Consider the following 12,491-nt stretch of genomic DNA (forward strand, 5'->3'; position numbering starts at 1 on the left):
CACACACAGACAGACACACTCAGAGAATCTATCTATCTTGAAGCTAACTTCACACTGAAGACAAGGAGCCCCACTGGAACCAGCCATCACTGCTCATCAGACACTGTCTGGTCTCGACCTCAGCCATCTGAGCTCAGGCAGTCTGCTGTTCCTTCTCAGAAGCTACACTTCAAGGTTAACTTCATGCTGGTTTGCACAAGAAGGAGAGAACGGAACTGGGAGGATAAGATGCTGCAATCCTAAGCACATTTACTTGGAAATGTTTTATGCTGAAAGCAGCAGAAGATATTGTCGAGTAACTATGCCTAGGGTTATCTAGGTTGGATTGGGGATGCTGCCAGTTTGAAAACCTTAAGAACCTTAGGAAACATAGTGCCCTCCATCTGTTCCTGGACTACAATCAGAAGGTCGGCAGTTCAAATCCCTGTGACAGGGTGAGCTCCCGTTGCTCGGTCCCGGCTCCTGCCAACCTAGCAGTTCGAAAGCACGTCAAAGTGCAAGTAGATAAACATAGTGCCCTCCATCTGTTCCTGGACTACAACTCTTATCATCCCTGACCATTGACCATGCTGGTTGGGAATGATGGGAGCTAGAGTCCAAGAGCATCTGGAGGTGCCATATTGGTTACCTCTGGCATGGACAATACTAAGCTCAATGGACCAATAGTCTGCATGAAGCAGCTTCCTCCTATTTTCCTACATTATTGGCAATTAGAGCCAGACAGGCAATTTGTTCAGAGACATTTCCTACCTTGCCTTGTTGGTGAAGTTTCTCAGGGCATCTGATTGGTCCATTGCAGTAGACAGAATGCTGAAGGAGATGGACCATTGGCTGACTGCCACATTGCCATTTGCATGTTCTTCTGTGCTGCATAATCAACGAAAAAGATCACAGAAGAGCTATCAATAACCAGGCCTGCTGCTCCTTTGTAATGTCCTCTGGACTTATTAAGCATAGTCCCAAATCTATGCTGGTGTTTATTGCACTGTTGTAGCTTTATCAGCACAATTCATGTAAGCCCTTTTTTTTTGTTGGGGCACAAAACAGAACAGAAAAGAGAGGGAGAGAAAGCGAAGATCCAATTTATCTCCACTTCACACCTGCGATTCAGGTGCTTGATGGAGAATGACTTGGAGTCAGAGAAGACTAACTTTCTGATAGCTTGCCAGCCCTTCTGATAAACAGAGTCCAGAGCTATCAGAGAAGCCTGCCAATTAGGCACAGATCCCAAGGATGGAGCTGAAAGAACAGATCTCGTTCCGTATACAAACGAACACGCAGGTTGTCTTCTGATCGCTTCCCCTGACATGGTTTGTGTTTTCAGCTTCACTGTGCAGAACAAATTGAAGAAGGACTGACCTGTTGCTGGTTACCTGAGGGGTGTAAAGATCCCCTTGCAAGGCTCTCCCACCCATGAGGCAAGGTGAGGAGATCACCTCTGGTGGCAGGATCCACCGGGGCAGCAGATCTAGCCTCCAAGGCATGCATCACCCAAGGATGCATGCAGTGCTGGATTTACGTATAAGCTAAGCAAGCTATAGCTTAGGGTCCCACTCTCTTGGGGCCCCCAAAAAAAATTAAAGGGGAAAAAACTGGATGTACATTTCCAAAATAGAAGATAAAAAACAAATAAAATAAAACCTACATACAGCAACAGTGTTTTATGTTGTGTAGGCTCCTATGATGTAAGTAATGGGCCCCACCTGCTAGCCTGCTAATAATAATAATAATAATAATAATAATAATAATAATAATAATAATAATAATAATTTATTTATACCCCGCCCATCTGGCTGGGCTTCCCCAGCCACTCTGGGCAGCTTCCAACAAAATATTAAAATACAGTAATGCATCAAACATTAAAAGCTTCCCTAAACAGGGCTGCCTTCAGATGTCTTCTAAAATATCACTGGTTTGCTCATTTCTATATATAGGGTGCCTACATTCTTCATGGACTGGTTGCACGGCAACATGTGCAAATGGCTTTAGATACCTATTAGGTCCATAAATTACCAGATAGCATATATTCAGCACAAAAAAGCAGTGGCAATTTGTTGTTGACATAGGACAGCTGGACATATAAAGGGCCCCATTACCTTCAGTAGCTTAGGGCCTCATTAAACCTCAATCCAGCCCTGGGTGCATGGCTGCAGCAATGTCAGAACACCACCTCCAACGCCACCTTTATAGCAGCCTCTTGGCGAATAGGAAGCACTGCTAAACTCCTCCCACCCCTAGGGTGGCAATGGCAGGGGCTGTCCTCCAGGGTCTCCTGGGCTTTGCACCCACCCAGCATGATTCAGGGTGGGCCTCTCCCCTGCAATGGCCTTTGATTCACACCTCAACTGTTGGGTAAGATTGGTTTGATTCCCCCCCCTTCCTTGTCACCAATGCAGATCTCCACTCAGTACCCCTTGTTCCCTGGCAGGATGGGGACATTTTGCAGTCCCCTTCAGGTGCCAAAATGTCTTGGGCCAGCCCTGTCCCCTTGTGCTGCAGATGCTAATAATTCACATTCAACAATGCACATTTGTTTAATCTTCTCAGGGAAGAAGGACTGGGTTTTGTGATACGTTTCAAATGCGTGATTGATGCTTCACTCCCAAAAGTGAGAGGCACAGAGCAGGAAAGAGAAATGCTATTTCTCAGGTTGGTTTCTTTTCGTGAAAGCGGTAAGATCAAAGTCTGGCTCAGATGCCTATGTTGACACCATTGCATTGGGGTGGATAACCTGTTCAGGTGTTGTGGGGCTCCAGGTCTCATCTTCCTCTGGCCTTTCTGGCTGGGGTGGGGTGGGGGAATGGGAGTTGAAGTCCAGGAAGAAGAGTTTGGATTTGATATCCCACTTTGTTGTTGTTGTTTAGTCGTTTAGTCGTGTCCGACTCTTCGTGACCCCCTGGACCAGAGCACGCCAGGCACTCCTGTCTTCCACTGCCTCCCGCAGTTTGGTCAAACTCATGCTGGTAGCTTCGAGAACACTTGTCAAACCATCTTGTCCTCTGTCGTCCCCTTCTCCTTGTGCCCTCCATCTTTCCCAACACCAGGGTCTTTTCCAGGGAGTCTTCTCTTCTTATGAGGTGGCCAAAGTACTGGAGCCTCAGCTTCAGGATCTGTCCTTCCAGTGAGCACTCAGGGCTGATTTCCTTCAGAATGGATAGGTTTGATCTTCTTGCAGTCCATAGGACTCTCAAGAGTCTCCTCCAGCACCATAATTCAAAAGCACTAATTCTTCGGCGATCAGACTTCTTTATGGTCCAGCTCTCACTTCCATACATCAATAATGGGAAAACCATAGCTTTAACTATACGGACCTTTGTTGGCAAGGTGATGTCTCTGCTTTTTAAGATGCTGTCTAGGTTTGTCACTACCCTAAGGAGTCTCAAAGTGGCTAACATTCTCCTTTCCCTTCCTCCCCCACAATTACACTCTGTGAGGTGAGTGAGGCTGAGAGACCACAGAGAAATGTGACTAGCCCAAGGTCACCCAGCAGCTGCATGTGGAGGAGCGGAGACTCGAACCCGGTTCACCAGATTATGAGACTACCACTCTTAACCACTACACTACACTGGCTCTCAACATCTGTTGAACCCCACACCACACCACACCACACTACCAGTCTGAGATGGGAAAACTGGGAGAAGATTTGTGTGTGTTGAGCTACCAGATTGAAGAACAATTTTCATACCGCTGTGTGCACCCCAGTTATGCTGCATTTCACTGAGTGAGAACATTGGCCCATCTTGCTCAGTGTTGTCTACACAGAGTGACAATGGTGTTGAAGCAACAGTAGAGAAAATGCAGGCCAGTCATATATATGACTGGCACCCTTCTTTGGGAATTAGACCAATGTCCAGACTTTAACATTCAGATACTTTACTTCCAGAAACATATAGATGAATTAAAACATAAAGAAGGCTGATCGCTGAAGAATTGATGCTTTTGAATTATGGTTCTGGAGGAGACTCTTGAGAGTCCCATGGACTGCAAGAAGATCAAACCTCTCCATTCTGAAGGAAATCAGCCGTGAGTGCTCACTGGAAGGACAGATCCTGAAGCTGAGACTCCAATACTTTTTCCACCTCATAAGAAGAGAAGACTCCCTGGAAAAGACCCTGGTGTTGGAAAAGATGGAGGGCACAAGGAGAAGGGGACGACAGAGGATGAGATGGTTGGACAGTGTTCTTGAAGCTACCAGCATGAGTTTGACCAAACTGCGGGAGGCAGTGGAAGACAGGAGTGCCTGGCGTGCTCAAGTCCATGGGGTCACGAAGAGGCGGACACGACTAAACAACAATAACAATTTACATTCACATGCTTCTCCAAGCATGGGCTTACAGTCTGATCTTCCAGCTTCCAAACAACTGTATTTTCCCCTCTTCCTAGAGTTCAGCACTCGGTCTTGTATATATCAGTTAGCCCATTTCTTGCAGCTCCTAGGAGAGATTTCCACTTTCCTCTTCTCCTGCAACTTTGGCCTCTTTCTTTCAAGCAGAGCACTCCAACACTCTATTCTACTTAGCAGTGTTCACAGTGGATTCTAAAACACTGCCCTCCTGCTTCACATAAAAACAGAGTCTCTCCTTCACTAGATACCTCCCATGTGACCAATGTTAGCCAATCACATGAGACCTACTAGAGTCCTCTCTAGAATTCAGTTACCAAACCATCAAATTTAAACACATAGTAATGCATACAAGCATTTATTTTCCAGTGAATTAAATTACTATGCTTAACAAATGGCTCCCTGGATTTTCAGATAGGACATGCCATAGATTGAACCAGGGACATTTTACATGAAAGGTAGATTCCCTGACACTGAGCCATAGTCCTCCCCCAATTCTTCAAGTAATTCCAGGGATTCCAGTACTTACCTGAATTCAGTTTCCTTTGAAAGAAGCCAATAGAAGCTTGTGGCATTTTGCAATATTTGCATTTATCTACAAATATACAGGTTGAGCGTAGGTGGAGACTCGCAGCTGAATACTCCTACAAATGTCCCAAAATTTTCTCTCACAGAGGAAGATTTTTTAAAATATTTTTTTAGGAACTGTAGAATAGATTTTGGCACTGCGCTAGTACCGTGTGTAGTCAGACCCTGGGAAAGAAGGAAATAAAAATATATTTTGCATTGCTTAAAGTATGGGCTTCAATGTGGTTCCAATAACCTCACAAATAACTTTCAGGAAATGAGAGCATCCTATTTCTCATTACATTAACAGTGCAAACCTATCTGTGTCTACTCAGGAGTAATCCCACGGAGCGTACTCTCAGGTGAATGTGTGTGAGATTGCAGCCTAAGACATTTGCTTACTTTAATCTGTTTCTTAGGCTAGCTGTCATGCTTTATTGTCCAGAAAACAAATGCTGATTTGGTTTTGATGGATTCAGTCCTTTTTATGATATCTCCAGGCTATTCTTTCTTTTTTTTTAAGCAACCAAACTTCCAAAATAGGCATAAATAGCTATTTCTCCCTTTTTTTCCAGTAACAACAATGAAGTGCATGAATATGTATGCTGCTGATTACAATATTTTTAGTCAACTCTAAGACTTTTAACTGATTGCATACTTTTGTTCCAAAGGAACACTGTCAGCTACTGTTGATGCCTCTTGTTAGATGGAAAGTCACAGTTTTGCCAGGAAAGCCAAACTGGGACCGACAACTTCCTTTCTGCTCTTCCCTTCCCAGGAGAGCCTCCGCCTGTCAAATCCTGTTTGTCTGCATCAGAGGGACAGGTGAGGCAGCAAGGTTGCCTCCATTGGCCTGGCTGGGACCTACCCAGTATTGTTTGACAATTCATTTCCCAGAACTGTCCCCATCCGCAGCTATCCAACCTGGCTGGATCAGAGAGGACAGCTGAGAAAGTGACTGGACAGGGACTTCCGCCCATTTGGTTCCTGCACCTGGTCATTAAAGCACCCCACATTTTCTAAGTGCTGTACACAGATTAAAAGCCACTGTCTGCCGGCTCACATTGGAATAAACAGGACATAAAAGGAAAAAGGAATGGGGAGGGGAAAAAGTTCATTGTGCAATGTTGTAAAAGGGCAAAAGAGTATTGGGAAATAATTTATAATGAATCGAAAAATACGTTTAAAAGTACTTTCCCCAAAATGCCAGAGTCATTTTTGTAGGGGATAATTCAGAGGGAAATTCCCAGGTATCAAAAAAGGTTATTTATGTATGCTACTACTGCGGCACGTGTTTTGTTAGCCCCAAAATGGAAAACGAGTGAGGTCCCAGCTAAAGAGGAATGGCAACTTAAGCTGGCAGAATATGCACAGCTTGCAGACTTAACATATAGAATAAGAGAACAAGAAAAACATACTTTTAGAGAAGAATGGAAAATGTTTAATGAATATATGGGGGGAGGGGGAATTGTGTACACTTGAAAATGTTGGCAGCATTGAGATAAATTCAACAGTGTAAATAAGTTTTGACGGATGTAATATGGAATACTGAATGGTTTAGTTTATGTAAAATATGCAGGGATTTATGATATGCAAAATGAACCATGGAAAGAGAAGAAGGGAAGTCATTGATATTTTAAGGTTGTTTAAATGAATATTCTAAAATGCAAAATAGAAAAACTGATTTTTTTTTAAAAAAAGAAAGTTCATTGTGCAATGATTTGACGTAATTGTTTATCTTTTTATCTTAGTTTCTCCAAGGAGCTAAAGGCAGCATAGACGTTCTCCTTCCCTTTGATCTTCACAGTACTCCTTCAAATTAGACTAACTCAGTACTTGAATTGCTGCGTTGGGGAGTAAGGTAACGCCTACTGGACTGCTACTGCCACATCCACAACCTTCTGGGGCCTGGTGGGTGGAGCCACAGGCAAAAGTGGGTGGAGCAACAGCTGTGGCTCTATTCCAGCCACACTTAAATCGGTGGTTGCTCTGCACTATCAGTTCAACGTGCAACTTTTCATCCTCTACCTTGTTGAGTAAGAGGCAGTATCACAGACAGTTCAAGAAGGTGTTCCCCACCCCACCCCAGGCAAAAAGCACCTGAGGATGCTGGGGAATTGGGTGGACAAGGGATATGGCTTGGGGGGAAGGTTTATGGCCTAGGAAGAGTTCCCCAGGGAGAAGGCCTCTGCTAGTGCAGTATCAAGTGACATAAACAAACAGTTGTCATACACATAGTATACCCCTATTGTACCACTTCCATTTTTGACCAGTTCAAACCCCTGGCTACCTTTTTTCCATGGCACTAGAGCTTTTGCTCTACCTTGGTCTGAGGAAACAGTGCTGACTCTTGCAACCTTCAGGTGTGGCATTGTCTCTCCTGTGGACAAGCCTTGTACCTCACTCAAGACCTCAGTGTCTGAAACCTGGTTTGAGCTGCTAGCCACAGCTATACATGCAACAGCTGCCACATGTTGGAAACACGCCCGGGAAGGCTGCCAACTTCCCAAGACATCTCTTGGGTGGTCCTCCCTGGCTGTAAATCTCCATCAGTCCAGAGACACTGGTAATAAGCGACCCCTCCCTCCTGAGAGGAGCACGCTCGTCCTCTGGCATATGATAGCAGAAGAGTCAACTGTAGTTCTAAAACTACTTTATTCACAGTCTATATACACAGAGAATCCATCAGTACGTCTGTGCTCTCTTAGCACCAGTACAGAACAGCAACACTTTCAGAAGTGAAACTAACTTCCAACAGTACTCCAACAGTATAGTAGTACCTTGGGTTACATAGGCTTCAGGTTACATATGCTTCAGGTTACAGACTCTGCTAACCCAGAAATAGTACCTCGGGTTAAGAACTTTGCTTCAGGATGAGAACAGAAATCGTGCTCCGGCAGCAGCAGGAGGCCCCATTAGCTAAAGTGGTGCTTCAGTTTAAGAACAGTTTCTTTTTTTTAAAAAAGATATTTATTGAAAGTTTTTAAGATATAACAAAAAAAGAAAAATAAACATACAAAATAAAAAAACAGTTAAAAACACACATTAATTTTCAATAACATAACTTCCACACACCTATTTCCTCGGACCTCCTCATACCTCCCTTCTTTGTATTCCAGTTCAATTTGTTAGTTCAGCAAATCCTTACCATTAAACCTTTACCCATTTGTAAAACCTTTTTTTTCCATATCTCTTAAAGCATTGCAGCTGGAAACCGCTTAGTTTCTATCCAACATCCTTCTAACATTCATTAATTTTGCAATGTTTCTGTAAGTAGTCTTTAAATTTCTTCCAGTCTTCTCGGTTTAAGAACAGTTTCAGGTTAAGAACGGACCTCCGGAACGAATTAAGTACTTAACCTGAGGTACCACTGTACTCAGACTTCCTGTCTCATGCTCTCTTGGACACTCACATGATGTACACAAAACATAATGCCACTGTTGGAGCAGCACGGGTGGATAAAAACCCTAACAGCCTCATGGTTGTGTTTAGCTCTATGACTGGACTCCATCTTCTCCTAGGAACCAATGAGCCTGCTGGATCAGGCCAAAGGCACATCGAATCCAGCATCCTCTTTTCACAGTGGCCGACCAGATTCCTATGGGAAACCTGGAAGCCGGACCCGATCACAATAACCCTCTGTCCTCATGGGGTTACTAGCGACTGGTATTCAGAGGCATCACGGCTTCTGACTGTGGAGGCAGAACAAAAACGTCATTGCTAGCAGCCATTGATAAGTCCTCTCCTCCATGAATTTTTCTAGTCCTCTTTTAAAGCCTATTTTGTTCAGGGCCAAGGGTGGCAGTGGCAGGAGCTTGTCCTACACTCGAGTAGGACCCTGGCAGAGACACATGCCCGATTGGCATGTTCCCTCTCTCCTGGTCAATCGTTCGGGAGTTTCACAAGCTTTCATAGAATCATAGAATCATAGAGTTGGAAGAGACCACAAGGGCCATCGAGTCCAACCCCCTGCCAAGCAGGAAACACCATCAGAGCACTCCTGACATATCGCTGTTATGTTCTTCAGCCAGAACATAACAGTGACCGACACCAACAGACATCGGCACACTTAGGGATCTGCAGTCCTCGCAGTTTGCATGACAGACCTCAGCAACTCAGCATTTTGGCTAATCTACTTTATTTACATATAAACACACACGGAGCACTGCAACATGGCTCCCTCTCTTTCAAGCATCAGACAGCAAAGAGAAAGAACAAAGGACAATAGTCCCACTTCACGGAACACAGTAACACAAACATCCTGTCTCAGTCACTTCCCACTCTGTGGATTCAAAACATATACCGTCATGTGATAGACAAAAATCCCATGACTGCAATCACGGAGCAGCAATTCTAACAGGCAGCCACTGTTAGGCCCACACATAGTAGAATCATGGCATTCTAGAGTTGGATAAGAATTTTAACTCACCATCATTTCAATAAATCCCTACTCTAGAATAATGCATCAAAACATTTGCCAGCTCCTAGTTCTGCATTCAGAGCTCCTAATGCATGAATCATTCCTAGCCATAACCATTCTATCAGGTTTCAGAACAAAGAAGCAAAGTTATTCTTTGGTGGGTACCAAGGGCCATCTAGTCCAACCCCCTGCAATGCAGGGATCTCAACACATGGTCCCTCGTCCAGTTTGAAACCATACCAGGTGCTGCTTAGCTTTGGAAATGTGCTAGCCGTTTTGTTGCTGCACCGCTGCAGTAAACATGTTGGAATGAATGGACCCAAGTTAGTCATATCCATGCATTTTAACGGGTCTGCTTTGAACAGGGCAAACACTGCATGCAAACTCAAATATGGATATTTCTCTGTGGTTGTTTGGCAGCCTTTCTGCAGATCAACTGAATGGAGCTCGCAGACCGCATTTTGACAACCTCTGCTCTAAATAATTGCAGCTGCTTCATGAAAAGCAGACCACAGAGGAAGTAGAAGAGCAGAGGACTGGGGGTTCAGGGGCTTGAATGAAACCTGAGAGGATGCAATCCATTCCTTCTGCGTCGCTCCAGTGGTTGATTTTCCCTGGACTTGTCTCTCCTTCCGCAAGATTGTTCTTGCCGGCTGGCAGAGGGCGGCTGCTTTGACTGACACAAAGCAATTTGGGCCTTGAGGAAAAGGACATGGGGGAAAATTAAATGAAGATGACAAGCTGGAAGTTTGAATTAGCAAGGTATACACATGCGGGATGCTTTGTAAGCCTAATTAGAGATAATTGGAAATACTCAGAAGCAATCCATCAAAGCCCCTCAGAAAGCCAGAGACCACGCACAGGTGCCTTCGGGAGAGTCAGTCCTGGAAACAATGGTCTGAGAACAATAATTGTTGTTTTCTCAAAGCATTCCTCCTCTCCCTCCTGTGCCAGGCATGCAATGCTATTTCTGCTATTTCTGGCATTTTGCAGACCCATTCAGAATCTAAGCAGAAGGCAAATAAGCTTCCAGGGGTGTGAAGTATCTGACTGACAAATTGGTAAATAGTGGATGTGTTCAGCTTCTTATTCCTGACCCCCCAATTCTCTCATTTGTTTTTGGATTGGGTCCTACGTCACCACTGATTCCTCTTCAAAGAATCATAGAACTGTCGAGTCGAAAGAGACCCCAAGTGGCATCTATTCCAACCATAGTTGTTTGAAAATTAAGTCAGCAGATTTTATGGCCCCCTGTCTAAGTCAAAGAATCAAAGAATCATATAATTGTAGAGTTTGTAAAGATCCTAAGGATCATTTAGTCCAACCCCCTGTGATGCAGAAATATGTAGCTGTCCCATAAAGGATTGAACCTGCAACCTTGGCGATATCATCTCCATGCTGTAACCAACAGAGCTAAAATGTGAGCTACCAACAGTGAAATACTCAAAACAAGGCTTATGAGAAATGAACAACAACAACAACTTTTAAAGGGTGCATTCAGAAATTCAAGTCTGGAATATTTCCAAGTGGCTGGTTTCTGAATGGAGATATCTGCCTGGAAGCCACAATGCCTGGCATATAAGCCTTGCTCCTAACTCCTGATATAGGTGGCTGAAATGCACTTTGCACATGCGCAGATGCCCATTCATTTTCTTTATTCTTATTCTTATTCTTTGCTGTTTGCAGTCCTTCCACCCCATGCCAGAAATTCCTGACTGCTGACTCTGCAGTGAGGTTTACTGGGCCAAACTGCAGTGATTTAAGCGTACAACCTCATTCCGAGTCCTGGCTGTTGCTCCGCCATAATCAACAACTGTCAAGCAAGTAGTCTTAGTGGGAAACAAGCAGCAGGCTGCCATATTGATTATATTACTTGCGGCCTGGGAGATGGGGAAGGGAGAGGGGGAAAGAAATCGGCTAAGTGCTAATTTCAGATATATGTCTTTACAGTCTGGCTGCAGCTCCTGCTCAGTTGATGGAGGGAAAGCCAAGATGTAAAAGATCCCTGGCGTTTCGTTCTCCTCTTTTGCTTCTGTAGAAACAGGCAGAGCCAGAGACTCTACCTTACAGGTGGTCCTCCTTGTTTTTTATGCTCTTCAGTTCGCGAAGAGGTGAAATGTCCTGCGCTCGAGGATAAATCTGCTTCCTTGAAGGCCACATTTTCCAATGACAAGTCAGGCTTGCCTTGAAAGAGTTCCTACTCCCCCTTTAACATATGGGGAGGGGGAAACAAGGACACTTTTGCAACACTTTGAAGGCCATTGCCTAGGGTCTTCCTCCATAATTAGGCATTGCTCAGGGTTCTTCTTCACATGAGCGCTGTAGAAAGCCTTAATTTATCTTACAACAATCTGCATTTAGATTTACACAGGACAAAGAGCTTGACCATTGTCCTACAAGTACCGTATTTTTCACTCTATTGGACGCAGTCTTTCCCCTCCAAAAATTGAGGGGAAATGTGTGTGCGTCCTATGGAGCGAATGCAGGCTTGTGCCATAGCTGCGCACAACCCCTCCAGCAGGGAGAGGCTGCACGGGGCTAAAGAGGAAGCCAAAACAGCGAGCGGGATCCAACCCCTCCGGCAGGAAGAGGTTGTGTGCAGCCTGTACGCTGCTCTTTGGGGCTGGCGGCGGAAAAATATTTCCCCCCCTTGATTTCCCCCCCTAAAAACTGGATGCGCCCTATGGTCCGGTGCGCCCTATGGTGCGAAAAATACGGTAATAGAAGAAGAAGAGTTTAGATTTGATATCCCACTTTATCACTACCCTAAGGAGTCTCAAAGTGGCTAACAATCTCCTTTGCCTTCCTCCCCCACAACAAACACTCTACAATGGTGAGGCTGAGAGACTTCAGAGAAGTGTGACTAGCCCAAGGTCACCCAGCAGCTGCATGTGGCGGAGTGGAGACGCGAACCCAGTTCACCAGATTACAGTGGTACCTCGGGTTAAGTACTTAATTCATTCCAGAGGTCCGTTCTTAACCTGAAACTGTTCTTAACCTGAAGCACCACTTTAGCTAATGGGGCCTCCTGCTGCTGCCATACCGCAGGAGCACGATTTCTGTTCTCATCCTGAAGCAAAGTTCTTAACCCGAGGTACTATTTCTGGGTTAGCGGAGTCTGAAACCTGAAGCGTATGTGTCAGGGGTTCAGGAGCAGAGGCG

The 12,491-nt window shown here is 44.8% G+C and overlaps 1 long non-coding RNA gene across 1 annotated transcript in view; it reads right to left on the reverse strand.

The window, feature by feature from the left end:
* LOC308588453 overlaps nucleotides 1–861 on the reverse strand; it is a 65,472-nt gene extending 64,611 nt beyond the window's left edge. The window contains exon 1 of the long non-coding RNA XR_014008780.1: nucleotides 751–861. This is a non-coding gene — a long non-coding RNA (uncharacterized lncRNA). The remainder of the gene's footprint in view (nucleotides 1–750) is intronic.
* Between the last annotated feature and the right edge of the window lie 11,630 nt (nucleotides 862–12,491).

This window comes from Podarcis bocagei (assembly GCF_964188305.1).
Source record: "Podarcis bocagei genome assembly, chromosome: 5".
Classification (NCBI taxonomy): Eukaryota; Metazoa; Chordata; class Lepidosauria; order Squamata; family Lacertidae; genus Podarcis; species Podarcis bocagei.